Here is a 22,438-nt window from a genome sequence, read left to right as displayed (position 1 = left end):
TTTCTCTTTTAATTTGTTTTCATGAGTAACATCTGACGGAACAATGGAGCACACCCCAGGGGCTTGGAGCCTCAGACCACATGTGTTCCTGCCTCCTGCTGCCTCCCTGTGATGTTCTCTCAGCTGCTCGCTCTACACACGTTGGCACCCCAGAACCCATGACCTCCTCTACCCTCTGTCTGGGAGCAAATGGGTCTAGTCAGCAAGGAAAACTCACATCCCTCCGTGAGTCACCCTCAACCCTCTTCAGGAGCCTCGGTGTAGGTGCAGTAAGAGTGGGTGCAGTGCACTCCCGATGGTGTCTCAGGGCAGGGCAAGGAGAAAATGCCTGGGCACTAGGTGGGTGACTCAGCATGGGCATCTTGCCCACCCCTCATCTAAGTACCAAGTGTATCATGGCACAGAGGTTAGAGGAGGTTTGAGGTTGAAATTGGGGGGTCGCCTGTCTGCCATGGGTGGGTGGTGGGCTGTGAGAAGGGGAGGTCGACTTCCCCGACTCCACCCAAGGCCTTGCATTTTTCCCTTGCCTCAGGCCCTACAAATCATGCAGCCGACCCTGGTTAGAATCTATGTTTCCATTTTCCCGTCCTCAGCTCAGAGTCCACGGTCCTCGTGTGACGTGGCCAAATGGCTCTGAGCATCTGGTGAGCATGGTGAGATGAGGGGGGAGAGGCAATCAGATCATTCGGTGCTGGGGTAGACAGCTGGTGAGGGGCGTCTAAGGGACAGAGAGCCAGCGCCTCCCAAGCTTTAATGTAAATGGCAATCGACTGGGATGTTGTGAAAGTGCAGATTCTGATTCCGGAGGTCTGGGCAGGGCCTGAGATTCTGCATTTCTAACATGCTCTTGCTTCATGGACCACGTTTTGAGTAGTGAAGTTCTAGAAGGCTTAACCTAACAACAGCATGGCCTCCAGACCGATGAGCCTGGAGCAGGTGAGCCCCTGTAGGAGCTCTTATGACAGGCAGAGAGAACGACTGCTTGGAACTGAGCCAGGAGCCCACACTATGATGACCTACCAGGGACTCTGTGTCCCCGGACTCTTCAGCTGATAATGTGGGGATGCTTACTCAATGTGGTCATCAGCAGAGTAACTAAAAACTCGCCCATAAATAACCTCACTCAATCCTCACACCCTTGTCAGGCAAGTATAAAAAGGCTGTTTTATAGATGAAGGAATGGACGCATAGAGGATGGGGGGGCGCACTCCAAGTTGCAACTGTCAAGTGGTAGAGGTAGGATCTGAACTCAGATCTGACGAAGGCCCTTCCCACTCTGCCAGCATCACTAAATTTAAGTTTGGAGACTGGCCTAGCTGTGGCTGGAAGTTGGTCCCCCCTGCCGGTCATGTGCCCCCGATCCTGCAGAAGCCTGGAGTGTGAGGTGTTGGGCCTGTGCCCTGGGCACCCTGGCCACCCTCCTCTGCACCCCTAGCCAGCAGTGACCTCTGCCTTCAGCCGCTCGATATTGATCTCCCCATCCTCGATTTGCTGCTGTAGCTGCTTGGCCACTGTCTTCTCGTCTCCATGATCTGCAGCAGGTGCAGGTACTCCTGCATCAGAGCTTCACACTCCCTGGCCAGGGTCTGGGAGCTGTGGACAGACAGACGTGGTAAGACACTGCCTTCTTGTCCCCCAGGGATCCAACCAGAAGTGGGGCTCCCCCACTGACTGCAATTAGGAGAAGGTCCGGACTCCCAGACATGGTGCACAGGGCCTTGACCTGGCTCCTGTGCTATTACCGACTGCTCTGGTCCCTTCTCCAACTCCTGTCTCACACTCGGACCTCTGGTTCCTCTAACTGATCCTGTTCTCTCCCCTCCCCCTCCAATCCATCCCCCCGGACATTTGTACAGGCTTGCTCTCTTGTTAGGGGTAATGCATCCGATGACTTTAACTTAGAGTCAATGCTCAAATGGAACAACAAAGCCTGGATGACAGCACATCTGTTTAGTACATCGTTCACTGAATATTTTGAACTCACTGTTGAGTCCTACAGCCCAGAGAAAGAGATTCCTTTCAAAATATGACTGTTCACTGGCAAGTGTTGTGGTTCCCATGGAGAGACTGTTGCTGGTGTGTGTCCCCCTCCACACACACACAGAAGTTAGCAAAAGTCTTATGACTCACATAATAGACGTCTCTGAGGAGAGCAGGGCCAAAATCACAAGCAGCTCTGAAATGGCTTGAGGGAGCAAGGAAAGAAGCCAGGCGTGGGTTTTTATCGTGGTTGGAGGTTTTAAAGAAAAAATATTCAATGACACTTGTCAAAAATGGTAAGGCATATTTTATTCAGAACCACTGCAATATGTAGAGACCACTGTGATGGGATTCACAGCAGGGAAGAAATGAGATTGGGCTCGACTCTGAATGAAGCATGGGCAAGTGAACAATCACGGCCAGGCAGCATGGTGGGGGTCAGGAGATGGAAAATTACTAAGAGAAAAAACAAGTGTTGGGGTTTCTGGCTAACCTGACCTAACAGGATTATTACCGAAGCCAGGCCAGAGTGATCAGACACCACCTGAGTGATGATGGGGGACGTGGAGGAGCCCAAGCAGATCTCGAGGGTGATCAGATCTACGGGTGTGGGTTCTGCTTAAACTGACTTAGCAAGGTTCTTACTAAAACTGGATTTTACAAGGAAGTGCACAGACAAACCTAGGAGAAGGTTCAGGATCCTGACTAAAGTTTGGTCAAAGCAAGAAATCTTTGCCAGGGGTGAGACCAGGGCGAGAGTTCTGCACACATACAGGGGCTTGTGTGGTTGGATCCGAAGCCAATGCCAGAGAAGGGAGACTCTGGACTTGCTCTTCAGCTTGTCCAGGTGTGGACATGAGGGGAAGAGGGAGAGGAGAGGCGTAAGCTGTCAGCACACATCAAAAAGTGCGGTGTCTGACTGCTCATTACAAGGACAAACATGCAAAGAAAAGCATGCATTCGCAATGGCTTGTTTTTATATAAAGAAACACTAACAGAAGCTCAAGAACGATCAGAACTGTGCACTGGGGGTGGCTGGAGTAACAGCGCTGGAGGGGACCCAGAAATGTTGGCAGTGACTCTTCTGAGGTTAGACTTTTCTATCTTACAGATTTATCTAATATAAACAGAGAAATTTACACATACCATGTTTTCCTATTTAATAGTTTTCTTTAATTTTAACTTTTGTACATAGGAAACCATTCTAAGATTTAATTCCTTTAGCACACTAACGGTTACAAAAGAGTAACCAGAGGAAATGACATTTTCATATCTCTCTCTAACTAAAAGGACAAGCTGCATCCTAGTTTGTCCTCCACTGCGTCTCACACAGGCAGTATTTTCAGGAATCAGTGGCATATTATAATGCAAGAGGGGTTTGGGTTTAGCTCCTTAAACATAGTAGGATTAATTTGATTAATTTTCTTCACATCAATTAAAATAGAAATTCCATTGCTTTAGCTTTTTAAATCTCAATGTTCTCTAGGGACACACACACGTAAACACTGATGTAAAAATGCAAACTGCACCTGAAAACTTCAACACATTCATTTCACATCTTGAGATACTCTTGCCTAAAAAGAACAAAAATTCTATTTAGTTCCACAATTTTCTTCGCTTACTGACATTGTATCTCTCCATCAATTCACATTTTTAAGCCCAAGAAACTCAAAATCTTATTTCTCATTCAGGAAATAAAATTACAAAGCACCAAGGGAAGCCAGAAGCACAGGGCTGCAGTGTTCAAGCGATACAGGAATCCAAAGGAAAGAAACACAAATATTGGGATCAGCACAGATAAGCAGCCTGCTTCCCACAGGACAGAAGGAAAGCCACATGCAGAAAGTTAAACACATTCTAAAGTCTCCTGGTGGAGACAGAAGCCCTGGAGTGGGTCAGTCCCTGGTGCAGAAGGGTGGGGACACCTGAGCAGCCACGGGAATGGACTCTGGGATCTCACACACCCTCCTCTGCCTGGGGAGGAAGAGAAGGGCTCCTTCTCTCAGTTTCCACTCTCACAAGTGAGGAGACTCTCTACAGGATGCAGTTTAAGGTTGTGACTCAAATGAACCCTAAATTCATAAACCATAATCCAGACACAGAACTCCTGACATTCACAGTCTTTTTTAATGTGCACACATTACACTCTGCGGGCACCTACACTGTGGGTGCAAAACTCCACCCTACGTGTGGACACAGGCCCAAGGGGAGCACAGGGACAACCTCAGGAAGGGCAGCAACCCCCACCCCCTGTGCAGGTGCCTTCCCAGATTTCCAGGGCTCTGTAGCTTCTCTCAGCAGAAAGTCTCCTTCTGCAGTGGGTATGAGCAGGGAGGACACCCAGGAAGAATGTGTGGGCCCTCAAGTACTTCCCTGTGCAGGCTCAAGGGGGGCTTAGCTTAGAGACCCTGACCCCAGGCCTCTGCTCCCAGTCACGTTGCTTTGGACCACAGTGATCTTGTAAATGGCACAACCCAGTGTTTGAAGAATCCAGCAAATTCACACGAACCTACAGTTTACGTGGAAAGGAGGGAAAACATTGTAATGCATTTTTCTAGTTCAACAAGAAAAGCCACATGTATTTATTACTTTCAGAAAATAATGTTAATTGTTATTTCCATGGCAAGACCCTTTATAAAAAATTAATCATAGTTAACACTTGCTGTTCAAGTGTAAGCCCTGGAATTCATTTGAAAACACTGCATCCCAAAGAAAAGAACAGAACTAACAATATGACTACCCACGCTCAGGGGAGGCAGAAAGGGAAACAAAAATTTTGAACACATTCAATGTAATAGTAGAATCTTTTATTTTTTCTGAAATTTGCCTATTTCTTGCCTCTTTGGAAATATTTTATACTGCTATTCAAGCCCACTGATTACATAAACTTTAACTTTTGAAAACCTTAGGCTCAACTAAATGAGTAAATCTTTTCAAGGTGACAAACCCAGGGAGGGGCCGAGCTGACAGGCCAGAACACCCAAGAAAGTTTGCACAGAGGAACCTCCACTCCAAGGCCTTCCCGTAGGATGTCTGTGTCAGGAGGGAGCCTGGGAGGGGCACAGGGACTTCATACGACGGATTCCAGGCGGCCATTCTCTGCTCTCTCATGGAAAAGAGCCACAGACAAAATATAAATCTCACAGTCAACTCAGCCAAAACCAAACCTGCAACATCTCCCCACCAAGCAGGACCTCCCCAAGTCTCCCCAGCTGAGTCTCTTATTTCTTGACTCAGGCCATGAACTCAGCACCAACTTCAAGTCCTCCCTCCCCAGCCCCACCCCTCACCTCTTCCCATCTGTACATGGTCCTACTGTCTCGACATCCAAACACACCCAGAATTCAACCTCCTCTCCCCACCGTGACCTAAGCCTCCAAGTCCTCTTGCCTGGCTTCTTGCAACAGCCTCCTAACTGGTCTCCTGCCCTCTGCCCCGGCCCCTCTGTGGTATATTCTCAGCAGAGCAGCCAGATGAAGTCTGTTAAACATATGCCTGGCCATGTTACTCCTCCTCTCAAAACATCCAAAGGGTCAACATCTCATTCAGAGTAAGTAAACGCCCGAGTCCTCACTATGAACAATAAGGCCCCATGATTGGGCCCAAGTCACCACTCTGCCTTCAGCTCCTTCTGCCCTCACCAGCTGTGCCCTGGCCACACTGTCCTCCTTGCTGCTCCCAGAGCAGGCCACTTGCCCTTCCTCCCGCACTGCTTTTGGGCCTTGTTCAAAACCTATCTCTGTGGTAAGACCTTTCCTGGCCCTCCTGGGTACAACTCCACCCCCATCCAGCCTGGCAGACATCACTCTCCCACATGAGCCACACTATTGGTGTCACATCCAGAATGTCACCGAGGGCATCCTTTTTGTGTTCTCTTCTCTGGCCCCAGGGTCTAGAACAATGCATGACACACACCTTGCACTTGATAAGAAATGCAGCTTAATGAATGGATGACTATAAAAACAACCAGGAACAGCCTAACCCTTGGGCAAGGAAGGCCGAATCTGTAAGAACCCCAGGGGCCAGGGGAGGCTGGTCCATTAATCAGCCCTAAAAGGACTTACAGCATCATGTTAGAAAGAAAGCTCCCCACCACATCCTGCAAATACCATACATGTTCTTATCAGCATCAATAGAGACCTTCAAGTGCCAACACCTTTTCTACTTTGAAGCAGCCTTCAGTGTCCCATTATCACTCATCACATGCCTAATCCTAACTTGAACATGATGACTTTCACATGTAATGTAATATGACTGACATTAAACTGTTTTCTACCTTAACCAAGTCTCTCCTGGGAATAGTCGTAGGTATGCAAGCAGTAATAACCTGAGAACAGGTGGACAAGTAAATAATTCTATTCCTCCCCCTACCCTGTGCCCCCAGCAAACAGTACAACACTGTCTGATTCTTTTTCTTTTTTAAACAAACTTCATCAGAAGTACATCTGCTGAACATGCTCCTTTGGAAGTCAGGGCTACTGTTTCCTACAGCCACTTAACATATATAAGTGGCCAGATGACACAAACCATTGAAATATTGCCTACACGTCTACCATACAGTTCCCAGTCTGAGATTTCAGTAAACTTATGTTGCAGCTGCCAGGAAAAGAAAAAGGAGGCAAAAACAATGCCATCCTCAATGACAGGTGGAATTAAACCAAATGAAAGTCTTCCTTGACAGATGCAGGGATACTTGAAAGCAAATCACTCCTTACAAGGAATGAGGGAACTAAAATTGCTGTGGCAAGAAAAAGAGAGCCCATGTACAAATGCTTTTAAGGCAACTTACAAAATTCCAAAATATCCTGCCAGCAGAAATTAATGAACTGTCTCCTCTGGAGCAAAAGCATCCTAGTGATGGTGCTCAGGGCAGCCGACCCCAAGATGCACCTCTGTGGTATGTGGATTATTTTGAGCTGAAGACAATAAAGACTCAGAACACTCAGGAAGAACATTTGAGTTTCCCCTCCCAAACTGCCTAAAGAATTTAACATGGAAGACCTGTTTCGGGAAAGAGCCAATATCATATGATGGCTGTAATATAATACAAAATAGATGTTACACTAGGTAAGGCACCAACAAGCCCATTTTATCAAAATGTCTGTCTCTCCCTGGCCACAGTCTCTATAGCTTGCCTTGAAAAGAGTTGTCAGACAAACATTTGCATTTATATCTCCATGTGAATTATCTTCTTCCCCTCTGAAATCCCAAACCACTACCACTCGAACAACTTCCACGCCTTTAGCTACAATACAATACTTAAGCAAGCAGCTTAGACAGAATGACGAGCTGCTCATTTCCAAGTTTCTCCCATGTATACATGTTATTAAACTTAGTATTATTTTCTGCTGCTAACCTGTCTTTTAATTATTTGGGCAGCCATAAGAACCTCAAGGGAAAGGGTGGAGGGGGATTCTCCCTCTTTCCCAACACTAGCATTGACCAAAGCACCAATGCCCCACCCCTGCCCCCAACACATTGTATTAGGACCCCAAGAAGTTAAGGCCCGACAAGATGGATTCAGATTCTCTTTTTCATCCCAGAAAAAGAAGCTTGAATGATCTATTAGTCACTGAAATAATAGAAATACATGCGTGTGTTGTGAGCATTGGAGTAGGTTCCTCCCCTCCAGCCTACAACCTAACTTCACAGGAGTTACAGAACTTCCACTTCTTAACTTCTGGAGGGGAAGGAAAAACCTCCCAAGAACCGACAATGAAGCCCCGCCAGCACCCCTCCCTCCCCTCCCTTATGCCCCTCTGCCCCTCCCACTCCAGCTGCTGTGGGCCTGCCAGACCAGTGCCCCAGCCCCACTGGCGCCCTGCCTTCACTCTCTGACTCCCCACTGACCCTCCTGCTCCAGCAGCCAGACAGGAAAAGCGTCCAGACCTGTAGGGATTGGGCTGTCAGATGCGCCGGTCTCACCATGTGTGCTGCCCCACCCACTCCACCTGAGGGCCCCGCTCCGCCCCACGGTCTCACCCCAAACTGCACATGCGAGTCCCAGCGGCCAAGGATTCAGGTGAGCGCAGCCTCCCAGGCCACCCCGGGCGGACACGCCCTCACCAGTGTCCCTCTTCCGGCTGCCCGGGAGACTGAGCGCGATGGCACGGGCAGCCGCCAAGTCCAATCTGGCTGAGGAAAGCAGGCGGGGCCAGAAGTGCTGGCCGAAGTGCATCGGTCGCCATCTTTGCGTATGGAGGGTCCCCTCACGGAGGGCTGGGCCACACTTTTGGCTCCCCCACGGTCTGGGTCATTCACTCCGAGCACTGCAGCAGTGACCCATTGGGCAGCAGAACAGAAGTGTTTAGGCAGCGTGACCCCAGGATGCGTGCGGCAGCAGGCAATTTGCCAGGCCCACAGGCACAGCCATCTAGCTTTACGGAGGACGGGTGGGCACGTGCTGCCATCTTCCTGTCCTGCAGGCCACGGGGACCAGTTCCACATCCCATAGAGTGTTGCCCAGAGCTCTACCTTCGTGGTGGTCCCTCTCAGGGGTGGTGAGGAGGGGGACGGAGCCTGGCAGTGCAACAGCCTTAGGCCTTGGATGGTGATCATTGGGTGGCCACGAACTGCTCCCATTGGCCAGGCAACGAGAAACCACCTTCTCCTTCCACAGGTAACTGGTCGCCACTGCCTGCTCAGCTCCCCATGAGGTCCAGCCCGAGGTGGGCAGCACTTTGTGGTCGGGGCCTGTCCAGCAGGTGAGTCAGCACTGGGTGCTGTGTAGCCTTGGTCTGCACCACCGTCTCTGCTCAGGGCACCTTGGGCCACCATGGCCACCCCACAGCCACCAGCGCCCACCTTATGGCCTCCACCACCCTCTCACCCCCACCCTGCAGCCACCCTGCTCTCCACTGATTTGGGCTAGTGCCAAAAATGTCAAGTAACAGGGTAGTGTGGAAACGCTCTTCCTTAGGTCACTATCTTCTTGGATTTGCTGTGACTTTTCTGCTCTTTCGATGGCAGGGAGCCTGCTTTGATCTCTGCAATCAGGAATGTGGCTGAGCAAATGCAGCTTGTACCTGCTGGATGGATACACCTCCCAGATACTCTGTTGCTAGAAGGTTCCTGGCAGTGCAGGGAAAGGAGGCTCTGCAGGTGGAGGTGAGTGCTGGAGAGGTGTCTGACAGCATACTGGGCAGAGCAGGTCAAGGCCCACTCCTCATGGAGAGGATGACCCTGTGGACTTGGACTCAGACAGCATCCTGGGAGGAGCAGGGTTCAGCCCACTCCTCAAGGGGAGACTTACACTTGGGACTCTGCATCTGACAGCATCCTGGGTGGAGCAGGGTGAGGCCCACTCCTCACGGGGAGGCTGACCCTGCAGACTGGGCATCTGACAGCATCCTGGGGGAGCAGGGCACAGTCCTCTCCTCATAGAGAAGCTGACCATGTGGACTTGGACTCTGCATCTGACAGCATCCTGGGTGGAGGAGGGCACGGCCCACTCCTCACCGGGAGGCTTACCTCGGGGACTTGGTGAAGGGGCTCCTCTCTACACATCCTCCTTGGGCTCCTACAGCAGGGTGAGGGGTTTGCCTTCCCCAAGGCCTGGCTCCCTTCATGAGGTCTTCTGGAATTCAGCTAGTTCAATGAGTCCTTTCCTGCGGACTCCACACTGCAGGTCCTAGAACAGTGCACTGAAGACATTCTACTTTGAAAACCTCCTGGCAGATCATTTTGTTTCATGTTGCAGGTTGTTATTGAATTTTGAAAGACCTGAATGCCACTTGTTGTCTGTAGTCTTATTGAAGGTTTACAGTGGTTTGTTCTAATTCGGAAGTTGTTACAATCTATCCAAAGAACTAGTAACATGAGCTTGTTTCAGAGGTCAGCCACCATGCTTTCTTGACAGTTTCCTTCAGAGCCTGTGTCCCAAAAGTTTTGTTACTGTTTTTGAGAATGAGGCAAAGCCCTGCAGAGAAGGTTGCTCTTGCAATGTGTCATGGTCTAACGTGGTCTGGAGGCAAAAGAGGTGGGGGTCCTTTGGTAACCAGTCACAAAGCATTGAGAAAGGTTAGAAAGTCATGTTGCTTGGAACTCCCTGAGGACCTAGTATCCACCTGGTCTGGTCCACAGTGGCCTCAGGGGTGTTAGATGACCTCAAGTGGAACAGAAAGCCCTCGGGACAGACCCCCCCCAGCCCCCCATGTGCACAGTTTGGTCTAAATAGAGATTTTACCTTAATGAGGAGAAGAGATTATGAAGTGTCTTGGTCAGTACCTTGCAGGGGCTGGTTGATTTGTACAGGAAGCAGCTTTCCTCCTGGTAGTGGGAGGACAGGAGGAACACAGATCCACAGCTCTTGGGGCTGACCTCCTCTTGGCGGCAGTCCTGCATCCTCAGCTGCTTGAGCAGAGCTGGGGCCAGGCGCCCTGCTGAGTGCCTGGGAGGCTCTGCTGGCCGACACCTGGCCTGGCTTACAAATAGGGGGACCAACCCTCCCCGTTTTAGCACCCAAAGCCTTGCATCCTAGGGACAGCAGGAGGATTGGGCAGCCATGAGCTTCTAAGAACTATTTCTGAGGCTTCTTGAAGCCTTTCCTGTTGTCTTGATGCCATCCTGTGTTATCTGCCAGAACGTCTGTGTCCCTACAGGGCACTTACCACAGCCTGGGAGGAGGTCCTCACCTTCCTTCCTTCTCTGCCCTACAGACGGTCACCTCTTTAAGGTAGACAGTGTGTCTTGCATGTTACTATTCCAGTAATAAGTTGCAAGCAGGTGTTCCTTAAATCTTTACTAAAGGTTTAAATGGGCAAAGTGGCTACAGGTGTGGGTGTTCCCAAAAACACTTGTTTTGTTTTTATAGCTGATTATTTTAGGGGGAAACATTTAATTCTTTCTTTCTAATTACTTTTTCATTTATCCTTGCAGGCTCCACATAATGGGCTCAAAACATCTGGCCCAGTGGTTAAAAGCTGTTCACAGGGATAACTGGAACCCACTAAGCATACTTTCGTCTGTAGTGAACATTTCACCATAAAATGCTCTAGGAAAGGCTGGAGGATCAGTACTACGTGCTCAAGCCACAGACACGCCCTCCATCTTCCTCCTGACTGAGAAGGGGGGGCTTAAGGCCACGGCCGCCCCAGGAGAAAGGACAGCAGGAAGGCCACCGGGGGGCTGAGGAACATGCGAGTGAAGCAGAGGGGAAAGGAGCTGCAGGTTCATGGTGGTCCTTGAGGGAAAAGCTGAGGGCCCAGCCTTGGTCCCGAAAGTTGAAGTAACCCACTCTGCAGGGTGAACCTGTACCCAGTGCCGCCCAGGAAGCTGCCAGTCAGGATTGGGCGCAGTCTCTGGAAGGAACTCCAGGAGACAGTGTGGCCTCCACAGCATTAGGCAGCCAAGGAGATGCAAACACGTCTGCTGTAGATGCTGGCGATGAGACCCCCTCTTCCCAGCCAGGGCCTGCTGGGTGAGAGTGGCATTTCCGTGGATGACTTTATCTCTCAGGATCGGGGCGTGCAGATTTATTGGCTGGCTTCCTTGTTACAGTTTCTTCTCAGAGCACACTCAAGAGAGGCCATCTGTCCCTTGAGAGGCTGTTGACCAAAAGAGGCTGAAGAGAGATGTGGAGCCCAGTTGCAGCAGGACCAGCCTGGGGCCTGATGAGAGCTTGGCCCAGAACCCCCAAGTTCATCATTCACAATGATGCCTCAGAAACCCTCCCAGAGCCCCTCCACCCTCCAACAGATGTCACCCTGAAGCCAGCCGCAGAAGCTGTGCAGGGCGAGCACAGGGACACCAGCGCTGCGTCCCTCAGCTGCGTCATCCTCTCAGCACTGGGGGCCCAAGATCTCCTCGACTGCTGCACTCCTACTGCTTCTGCTCCCAGGGGAACAGGAGCACGGGTGCCGCCTGCGGGAGCAGGTGGGGAAGAACGGCGAGCTGAAGAGGGGCAGCCGCCGACAGCCAGGTGCACACGCTGCAGGAGGAGCTGGACGAGCTGAAGGGAGGGGGCTCCCTGCCTTAGCAGCCTGCTGCCCCCCGCCGAGGTCAGTCCCGGTGCTCGGGGCTCCCCCACTGCCTGCTCATCATGAGGGGTTTCCTGCTCCGCAGCAGACGGCCCCTGAGCACTTCTGTGTGCAGCCTGCCTGCTGCTGTCTTGGGAGAAGGCTCTGCTGGTAGCTGCCCCTTGCAGACAGGGAGCCCAGGCTGCAGAGCTCACCCCGCTCGCTCTAGGGCGCTCGAGAGGCAGCGGTAGTTGTCAGGGTTTAGCAGGTGGGGAAGGAGGCATTGCAGGTCAGCTGGGAAAGCCAGACCTACGCAATGAATGGTCCCTGGACAGTTGGTTTTCCACTCGAACAGGAGAAAATCAGCTTCTGTTGCATCCCTCACACAAATGTAAATTCCAATGAGTTAGGATCTAAATGTGAAATAAAATCGACATAGTAAACTATTAGAATAGTTACAGGAGACTCTTAAAGTCATGAGGGGGTTCTTTCCCTTCATGTTTACTGAATATCCTTGAACTGAAGTCATTTTGAACATTTTAATAATTTCTTTAAAATTCGAAACATCTTTTAGCGTAGAATACATTCTCTTTTGTAAAAATTAAAACACTCCAGAAATATACAAGCTAACAAGTGGTAAAAACTCCTATTTCTCACATACCTCCCAACTTTTATTCCTTGTTGGTAGTAAAATTTGTTGTCTAATCTCCTAGACTATTTCCTGTGCTTTACATACATATTTCTCCACCTGTACGAATAGTTTGGATATATTGTTGGTGTGTTTATTGGCTATATTTCTGATTTTCCTGCTCTTTTACAGTTTAGTCCTTGTAAACATTGGTTTCTCGATATTTCTTATGTATTGAGGGTACCATCTTTTGCCTGTTATACACCCATGGAGAACATTTCCCTACCACATTGTTCATTTAATCTGGATCAGTGCTTGTCTTTCCAGATGTCAGTAACACTTCAGGCGGGAAACGGCTCTATGTGACAGGCTGTTCAGGACCTCCTGGACCCCCAGAGCAACAACCATTAAGAAAACACAAAGCAAGAAACAAAATCCATCCTGCGTGTTTCCAGATACATCCCGGGGGAAAGACAGCTCCAGTTGAGGACCGCTGATGTCCTGGTCAGAGTTATCCGCTATGTTCTCCTATCACGTTAAAGCTGTTTCTGTAGTTTCTTGTACCTGATGGTACAGTTTGGTGCCTTTGTCTGTTCCTCTTGGTCAGATTGTGAAATGTTTCTCACTGGTACAGGTCTTTCCAGACAGTCAGCCCTTGACTCCATTGCTCAGGTCTACATTGTTGTTCCTGTCTTGTGAATCCTCACTTCATTCTGCTGATGTTGGTTTTATTGTGGTGGTGTTCTGGCTCCTGGAGGGAAGTGCTCAGCTTCTTCGTGTACAGTTGATATTCCCTGATACCTGCAGTGGAGGCTGTGTCCCTTCTTCTGTCCCTTTGTCCCCACGCCATAGATTTGTCTCATTGTCCTCTCATTGCTGTTCTTTTCTAAAGAAGTTGTCCTGTCTGTCTGGATTCCCTTTTTAACCTGAGAGATTTAGAAGGGTTTGGATAGATTTTCAAGTGGATATGTTGGGGGAGGGGAGCCAATATTTTGTGAGTATTTTTTACTTTTATTGCTTTAAGGTCTGGTAATATGGTCACATAGATTTCTGCTTTTTGGACTCTTTAGAGATTTCACTGTGGCTTAGAACACAGTCCATTGTGGTGACTGTTTCATTGTGGTTTGAGAAGAATGTTTCCTCTCCACTAGTTGCTTATGTTGTTGTCCCTTGGGCTGAGTCTAGATCTAGCTTTTTTGTGTTCATCATCAGATCTGTTTCCTAACTTACTGTATCACTTGACCTGTGGATTTCTAAGAGAGGTAAGTTAGGTTTCCCTGTGATTCTGGAGGTGCCTGTGTCTTCTTGTTTGTCCAGTTTTTCTTTATGTTTCAAGACCATATTGTTAGGTGTATAAGTGTTCCTGACAGTTATCAACACAGAGAACCCCTTTTTGTACCATTTAAAGTCTTATTTCTTTATCTCCTTATTTTCAACCATATTATATCCCTTTATTTTATAACTATATTTTAACTCAACTTGAGAGCCTTCATGTTTTTCTAGAGCAATTTGATCCATTTATAATTGTGATTATCAACAAATTGGAATTTGAGTCTACCATTTAATTTAATTTTTAATTTGTTAGGCTTTCTCATGATTTTTCTATTCTTCTAGTGGGTGTCTTTCAGCTTTTAGGAACACCATTTCTTTTTTTTTTTAAAGATTTTATTTATTCATTTTTTTCTCCCCAAAGCCCCAGTAGATAGTTGCATGTCATAGGTTCACATCCTTCTAGTTGCTGTACGTGGGACTCGGCCTCGCATTGGACGGAGAAGTGGTGCCTCAGGCGCGCCGAGATCGAACCCGGGCCCCCAGCATCAGAGCGCGCGCACTTAAACGCTAAGCCACGGAGCCGGCCCAGGAACAACCATTTCTGCCTCTCTTTCTGTAAATGGTTAGAGTTGATCAGTTCCTGTGTTCTACACTCCCAACTCATCACCTTTCACTCCCCAGCTCGAGACTGTCTGATCTTACTTAGTTCTATTTTCTTATTTTCCCCATCAAGCAACAATGGTAATATGCAAGTAGACTTTTTATTGGTTACTTTTTTCACTACTATTTATTGTTGCCAAATTTTTCCTCCTTTTTGGAAATATTTGATTCTATTTTGGAACTCATATGACAGTAAAATTTTGAGAGGAATCGAGTCTGAGATACTTCTTAGGTGCTAACACTGGGGAGCCAGCACCTAACCTCTTAAAGTTGCATCAGTGTGTCTGCAGAGTCAGGATGAGGTCAGAGATGTTTAAAACCATGGAATTGAATGAGGGTTCCTGGAGACACTGTAGCTGTAGAAGGGCCCAGGGCCCAGCCTAGGAACAGGCAGTGTTTACAGAGGTGCAGCTGAAGAGGGTCCAGGAAAGGAGACTGAAACGGTGGAGCATGGAGTCGCAGGAGACACGAGGGGAAAGGGTATTGCAGAAAGGAGGGGTGCTCTGCTGGGTCGGATACAGCTCTGATCAGAATGGAGAGAAGATGGCTGGACTCGGCCACATGGGATCACTGGTGACCTCAGTCTCCTTGAGAGGGTGGGAATGAAGCTGGGTCTAGAGTGGGTGAAGGGGGGCCATGGGAGGGCAGTAGGGGTGAGACACTTTACTTAAGAGGTTTAGCCATGAAGGGGAGTCGGGAAAGTGGACAGTAGCCAAAAAGGAGCATGCGTCCAAGGGAGAGTTTTGTTTGTAAGGTGGAGCTGAGCTAACAGTTGCTGCAGGTAGGACCAGATGGACAGGAGGAGCCTGAGTGTCAAGGAGGAGCATGCTGTGCCCTGAGGAGTTGCAGGGCTGGGCTTCACCGCTTGGGGAGGTGCAGAGAGCAAGAGGACAGATGTGCTGGTGGAAAGGGCACCCTGCGCCTCTGTTCCTGTGTTCCTGGAGTGCGATGTGGGCAGTGGCTGAGAGTGGAGGGGCGATGCAGCAGGTGTTAGGTGAGCGGCAGGGGGAGGAGGGGGAGAGGGAGAGGGCGCCCTGGCTAGGTTTCCACGGCCCACCAGGAGCTCCCCACTGGGGTCCCCGGTCACCAGCTGCTGTCTCTCTTTGATGTCTTCCTCAAAATGTCGGCTCTCTTGATGGTTCTCAGGGCTATTATGAATTTCTTCATCAATCAAGGAATCTTTGGGTCATTTTTTAGGGACTTTATGTCAAGGGGGCACTACATGTGTTTATTCAGTCCATCATCTTTACCCAATACCTTTGTATTTGGACAGATTGCGTACAACAGAACAGCCGGGCCAGTGGCCTGCAAGTTACAGGGTTCCAGAGGTTTGCCCTCCAGAAAGCCGGTGATGATTGGCCTTCTCACAGGACGTGGTACACTGTCCCTGAGCCCGCTCTAACTGTGAGTGTCACAACGTTGTAAATCCTCTGGCAGTTCTGTCAGGGCCCATCGTTGGTATTTCTGTGATTAGTGAGGGCGAACATTTTTCCGTGTTCATTATCTGTCACTTTCCTGACTGTGCTGTCGCCTGCCTTGCTCAATGAGCTCTGAATCTTCCAGGTAGAACCAGGACGTTCACTCTCTCTCCAGTGTGATTGCACCTTCCCTTAGTGTGCCCCTTGAGTACTTGCTTCAAAAATATCTGTTTTCTTCACATTCTTTGATTCCTAGTACATATAATCTAGATTTAATCTGGAGCTGTAAAAATGTTTTATTGTGGAAAACCTTGAACATACACAAATTAAACAGAGAAGTGTGATAGCCCCCCATGTCCCTATTACCCAGCTTCAACATTTATTAATATTCTGATATTCCTTTTTCGTCCATATTTCTACCCACTCCCTACATTCCATTGATTATTTTTTAATTAATAGATTGTTTTTTCAGAAAGTTTTAGATGGACAGAGAAATTCAGCAGAGAGAGCAGAGCATTTCTCCCTCCTCCCCCACAGTTTCCCCTACTGTTAACATCTTGCATGACCACCTGTGTTAGTGCTGCTCATTCCTTACAAGTGAGGAGCTGATGCTGCTACAGTGTTCGTAACCAAGTCTGTGGTTTACATTAAGGTTCACTGTCTCACTGTCACGTACTTGGATTTTGACAAATGCATAATCTCATGCATCCACCATGACAGTATCCTACAGAAGGGTTGGATTGCCCGAAAATCTCTGTGCTCTGCCTCTTCATCTCTTGCCTTCCAACTCCTGGCAACACTGATCTTTATACTGTTTCTATAGTTTTGCCTTGTCTAGAATGTCGTGTAATTGGAATATATGAAAACTATGGAACAGAGTATATAGCCTTCTCCAGTTGGGTTCTTTCACTTAGCAATATGTATTTAAAAGTCCACTATGTCTTTTTGTGGCTTGATAGCTAATTTTTTTTTTTCCTTTTTGTATATTGAGTTAAAATATACATAACAAAAACTGTGCCATCTTAACCATTTTTAAGTATACACTTCAGTGGCGTTAAATACATTTACGCTGTTGCACAGTCATCGCCACCATTCATCCCCATAACTCTTATAAATCTGAAACTCTATACCTATTAAAGAGTAAGTCTCCCTTCTCCCCTCCCCCCAGCCCTTGGCAGCCACCATTCCACTTTCCATCTCTGTGATTTTGACTAATCTCAGTTCCTCATGTTAGTGGAATCATACAGTATTTTTCTCTTTGTGACTGGCTTATTTCTGTTAGCATAATGTCCCCAAGGTTAATACACATGTAGCATATTGCAGAATTTGCTTCCTTTGTAATGCTGACTAATATTCTGTTGTATGGATATACTACATTTTGTGTATCCATTCATGTGTCAGTGGACACTGGGGTTGTTTCCACGTTTTAGCTATTGTGAATAATACTGCTATGAACATGGGTGTACAAATATCTCTTCAAGGCTGTGCTTTCAGATCTTTTGGGTGTATATCCAGAAGTGGAATTGCTGGATCATGTGATAATTCTATATTCAATTTTTTGAGGAACATTCATACTGTTTTCCATAGCAGCTGCACCATTTTACATTCCTATCAACAGTGTACACGGGTTCCCATTTCATCGCATCCTGTCCAACACATGTTGTTTTCTGTCTTTCCTGTAGCACTCATCTTAGTGGGTGTGAGGTGGTGTCTCATTGTGGTTTTGATTTGCATTTCCCTAATGATTAGTGGTGTTGAGCGTCTTTTCATGTGCTTATATGCCATTCATAAGTCTTTGGAGAACTGTCTCTTCAAGTCCTTTGCCCATATTTGAATTGGCTTGTTTTTTAGTTGTTCAGTTTTAAGACATCTCTGTATATTGCGAATACCAGTCTCTTGTCAGAAATATGATTTGCAAATATTTTCTCCCACTCTGTGGGTTGCCTTTTCACTCTATGCACAGTGCCTCTTGATGTACCAACTTATAAAATTTTCGTGGAGTCCACTTTGTCCGTTGTTTTTCTTTCGTTACCTGTGCCTTTGGTGTCATATCCAAGAAATCATTGGCAAGTCCGGTGTCATAAAGATTTTGTCCTGTTTTCTTCTAAGAGTTTTCTTTTTTTTTTATTTATTTTTTATTTTTTTATTTTTTTCCCCCAAAGCCCCAGTAGATAGTTGTGTGTCATAGCTGCACATCCTTCCAGTTGCTGTATGTGGGACGCGGCCTCAGCATGGCCGGAGAAGCGGTGCGTTGGTGCGCACCCGGGATCCGAACCCGGGCCGCCGGCATCGGAGCGCACACACTTAACCCCTAAGCCACGGGGCCGGCCCCTAAGTGTTTTCTTATTTTAAGTCTTACATTTATATCCTTGAGTTAATTTTTGTATATGGTGTTGGATGAGGGTCCAAGTTCATTCTTTTGCATGCAGATATCCAGTTTTCCCAGTACCATTTGTTGACAAGAAACCTTTCTCCATTGCATGGTCTTGGCACCCTTGTCAAAAATCACTTGACCATATATGTGAGGGTTTGTTTCTCGGCTTGCTATTCTAAGCCATTGGTCTCTATGTCTGCCTTTATGCCAATACCATACTGTTGATTACTGTGGCTTTGTAGTAAGTTTTGAAATCAGGAAATGTGAGTCCTCCAGTTTTGTTCTTCTTTTCCAGGATTGTTTTGGCTATTCTGAGTCCCTTGAGATTTCATGTGAATTTTAGGGCGAGTTTTTCTATTTCTGCAAAGAACATCATTAGGATTTGGATAGGAATTACATTGAATCTGTAGACTGCTTTGGGTAATATTGACACTTTAACAATACTAAATCTTCCAATCCATGAATATGCTATGTGTGTCCATTTATGTATGTCTTCTTTAATTTCTTTCTGAAATGTTTTGTAGTTTTTATGGCGCAAGCCTTTCACCTCCTTGGTTAAGTTAATTCCTAAGCATGTTATTCTTTCTGATACTGTTATAAATGATTTGTTTTTGTAATTTCCTTTTCAGAGAGCTCCCGGTTCATGTATAGAAATGCAACTGATTTTTGTGTATTGACTTTGTATCCTGCTACTTTCCTGAATTCTCTGTTATATCAAACGGCTTTTTGTGGAGTCTTTCAGATTTTCTACATATGAGATGATATCATCATCAAACAGAGACCATTTTACTTCTTTCTTTCCAATTTGGATGACTTTTATTTATTTATTTTTATTGCCTCAGGTTCTGGCTTGAAGTTTCAGTACTGTGTTGAATAGAAGTGGTGAAAGTGGGCATCCTTGCCTTGTTCCTGATCTTAGAGCTTTCAGGAAAAGTTTTCAGTCTTCCATCACTGAGTTTTGTGTTTGCTGTGCGTTTTTCCTCCTATTCCTTGTTTCTCGAGTGTTTTATCATGAAAGGCTGTTGAATTTTGTCAAATGGTTTTTGTGCATCAGTCGAGATGGTCAAGTTTTTTCCCCTTCATTTTCTTGATGTTGCATATTACATTGATCGATTTTTGTGTGTTAATCTACCCTTGTATATCAGGAATAAATTTCACTTGGTGGTAGTGTATAATTCTTTTAATACCCTGTTGAATTCAATATGTTAGTATTTTATGAGGATTTTTGCATCTACGTTCATCAGGGGTACTGGTCTGTAATTTTATTTTCTTTTAGTGTCCTTGTCTAGTGTTGGTATCAGGGTAATGCTGGCGTCGTAAAATGAGTTTGGAAGTGTTCTCTCTTTTTCAATATTTGACAGAGTGTAAGAAGGCTTGTTTTTAAAACTTCTTTATATGTTTGGTAGAATTCACCACTGCAGTCATATGGTCCTGGGTTTTACTTTGTTGAGAGATTTTTTTTTAGATTTCTTGAAATATTAGTGACATATAACGCAGGTAAGTTTTAGGTGTTCAAGATGATGATTTGTGAAAGGATTACCACAACACAGTGAGTTAGCACCTCCATTCCCTCACATAATTAACTTGTTTTTTCTAGCGATCACTTTTAATGTGTACTCTCTTAACAACTTTCAAGTCTATAATATATTATTGTTAATTATGGTCACCATGTTGTACATTAGATCCCCAAAACTTATTGATTTTACAACTAGAAATTTGTGCACTTTTACTTACCTCTCCCCCTTTCCCCCACGCCCAAGGTCCTTGCAAACACCATTCTAGCCTCTATTCCTTTGAGTTGGGCTTTTTTAGATTTCACATATGGGTGAGAATATATAGTATTTGTCTTTGTCTGTCTGACTTATATCACATAGCGTAATGCCTCAAGTTCCATCTGTGTTGTTACAAAATGCAGGATTTCATTCTCTTGCATGGCTAAATAATATTCCATTATATATTTCATGTATATGTACATATGTCTGACATTTTCTTTATCTATTTATCCATTGATGGACACATGGATTGTGTCCACGTCCTCAGTTTGTGATTAATGCTGAAATGAACATAGGGGTGCAGATATCTCTTCAGAATAGTGACTTCATTTCCTTTGGATATACAACCAGAAGGGGAATTGCTCATTTATATAGTATTTCTATTTTTATTTTTTTGAGAAAATTGCATATTTTTTCCATAGTGACTGTAGCAATTTACATTCATACCAACAGTGCACAGGGTTCTCTTTTCTACACAGCCTCACCAACACTTGTTGTCTGTTGTCTCTTTGAAAATAACCATTCTAGCAGGTGTGAGGTGATATCTCATTGTAGTTTTGATTTTATTTCCCTGATGATGAGTGATTACGAGCATCTTCTCATGTACCTGTTAACCATTTTTATGTCTTCTTTGGAAAAGTATCTATTCAGGTCCTTTGACCATTTTCATATTGTTTTGTTGTTTTCTTTGCTGTTGAGTTGTAAGAGTTTCTTATATACTGTGGATATTAACCCCTTTAGTTTGCCAATTATTTTATTTGCTGTGCAGAAGATTTTTAGATTTATGTCATCCCACTTGTTAAGTTTTACATTTGTTGTTTGCACTTTTGATGTTATATCCAAAAAAATCATTGTCAAGACGAGTTTCTTGGGGCTGTTTTCTCTATATATTCTTCTAGTTGTTTTATATTTGGTGTCTTGCATTTAAGTCTTTAATTCAATTTGGGATTACTTTTAGAGTGTTGTAAAATAGGGGTCCAATTTCAGTTTTCTGCATGTGGTTATCCAGTTTTCCTAACACCATTTATTGTAGAAACTATCTGTTCCCCATGGAGTCTTCTTAGCTGACTCATCAACTGTTAGCAAAGTGTATGTGTGTTGTTTTATTTCTGGGCCTTTGATTCTGTTCTATTGGTCTATTGTCTCATTTTATACCTGTATCATTACCGTTTTTATTACTATAGATTTGTAATAAAATTTGAATTCAGGAATGTGATGCCTTCAGCTTTTTCTTTCTCAGGGTTGTTTTGGTTATTGGAGGTCTTTTGTGGATCCATATGAATATTAGGATTGTTTGTCCTATTTCTGTGAAAAATGTCATGTGAATTTTAATAGGAATTGCATTGAATCTTGAGATGGCATTGGGTAGCATGGACATTTTAACAATATTAATTCTTCTGATCCATGAACATAAGATATCTTTTCATTTCTCTGTGTCTTTGATTTCTTTCATCAATGTCTTATAGTTGTCAGTGTCTAGATCTTTCACCTTCTTGGTTAAATTTATTTATGAGTATTTTACTGTTTTTGATGCTATTGTAAGTAGGATTTTTTTCTTTATATCTTTTTTAGATAGTTCATTGTTAGTGTACAGAAAGGCAACAGATTTCTACATGTTGATTTTGTCCCCTGCAGCTTGAGTGAATTCGTTTATTAGTCCTAACAGTCTGGGGGGGAGTCCTTAGGTATTTCTCTATATAAAATCATATCATCTGCAAACAGAGACCACTTTGATTCTTCATTTCCAATTTAGATGTATTTTATTTCTTTTCGTTGCCAAATGTCTCTGGGTGAAACTTGCAGCAGAATGTTGAAGAGTGGTGTTGAGACTGGGCACCCTTGTCTCGTTCTTTGTCTTCGCAAGAAAGCTTTCAACCTTTCACTATTCAATATGATGTTAGGTGTGGGTTTTGTCATGTAAACCTTTTATTATGCTCAGGTATGTTCTTCCTGTAACCCTTTATTTAGAATTTTTATCATGAAGGGCTGTTGAATTTTGTCAAACTGCTTTTTCTGCATCGATTGAGATTATTTTGTGATTTTTATCTTTCATTCTATTAATGTGGTGTATCACATTCATTGATTTGCATCATGTTGAACTTGATCATGTTGTTTGATCCTTTTTTTGAGTTCAGATAGTTTTGTTATAATGTGTCTTGGAGAAGAAAGATTTAGTTTTAAATTTTAGGTTGACAAATCGGACTTCAGGACCTTGGATGTATGGTAAATCTCTCTCAGATTTGGGAAGGTGTCAGCTGCTACTTATTTTTAAGTAAAACTTACTCTTTTTTCCTTTTATCCCTGTCTTCTCCACTCTGGTGACTTTAATAATGCTTTTAGTCTATTTCTTTTTCATGGTATCCCATAATTCACACTGC

General features: G+C 45.5%; 1 pseudogene across 1 annotated transcript; it reads left to right on the top strand.

The window, feature by feature from the left end:
- Nucleotides 1-7,796: 7,796 nt before the first annotated feature.
- Nucleotides 7,797-11,899, top strand: LOC147917704 (peroxynitrite isomerase THAP4-like; annotated as a pseudogene). Its single transcript, XR_015549252.1, has 5 exons — nt 7,797-8,002; nt 8,600-8,684; nt 8,950-9,087; nt 10,858-11,398; nt 11,819-11,899. The product of XR_015549252.1 is annotated as a peroxynitrite isomerase THAP4-like (transcript).
- Nucleotides 11,900-22,438: the final 10,539 nt, after the last annotated feature.

The sequence above is a fragment of the Ceratotherium simum genome, chromosome 2, assembly GCF_057802395.1.
Source record: "Ceratotherium simum simum isolate JZ-2026a chromosome 2, ASM5780239v1, whole genome shotgun sequence".
Taxonomy (NCBI): Eukaryota; Metazoa; Chordata; class Mammalia; order Perissodactyla; family Rhinocerotidae; genus Ceratotherium; species Ceratotherium simum.
The sequence above is the reverse complement of the archived record's forward strand: the minus strand, read 5'-3'. Positions and strand labels throughout refer to the sequence as shown.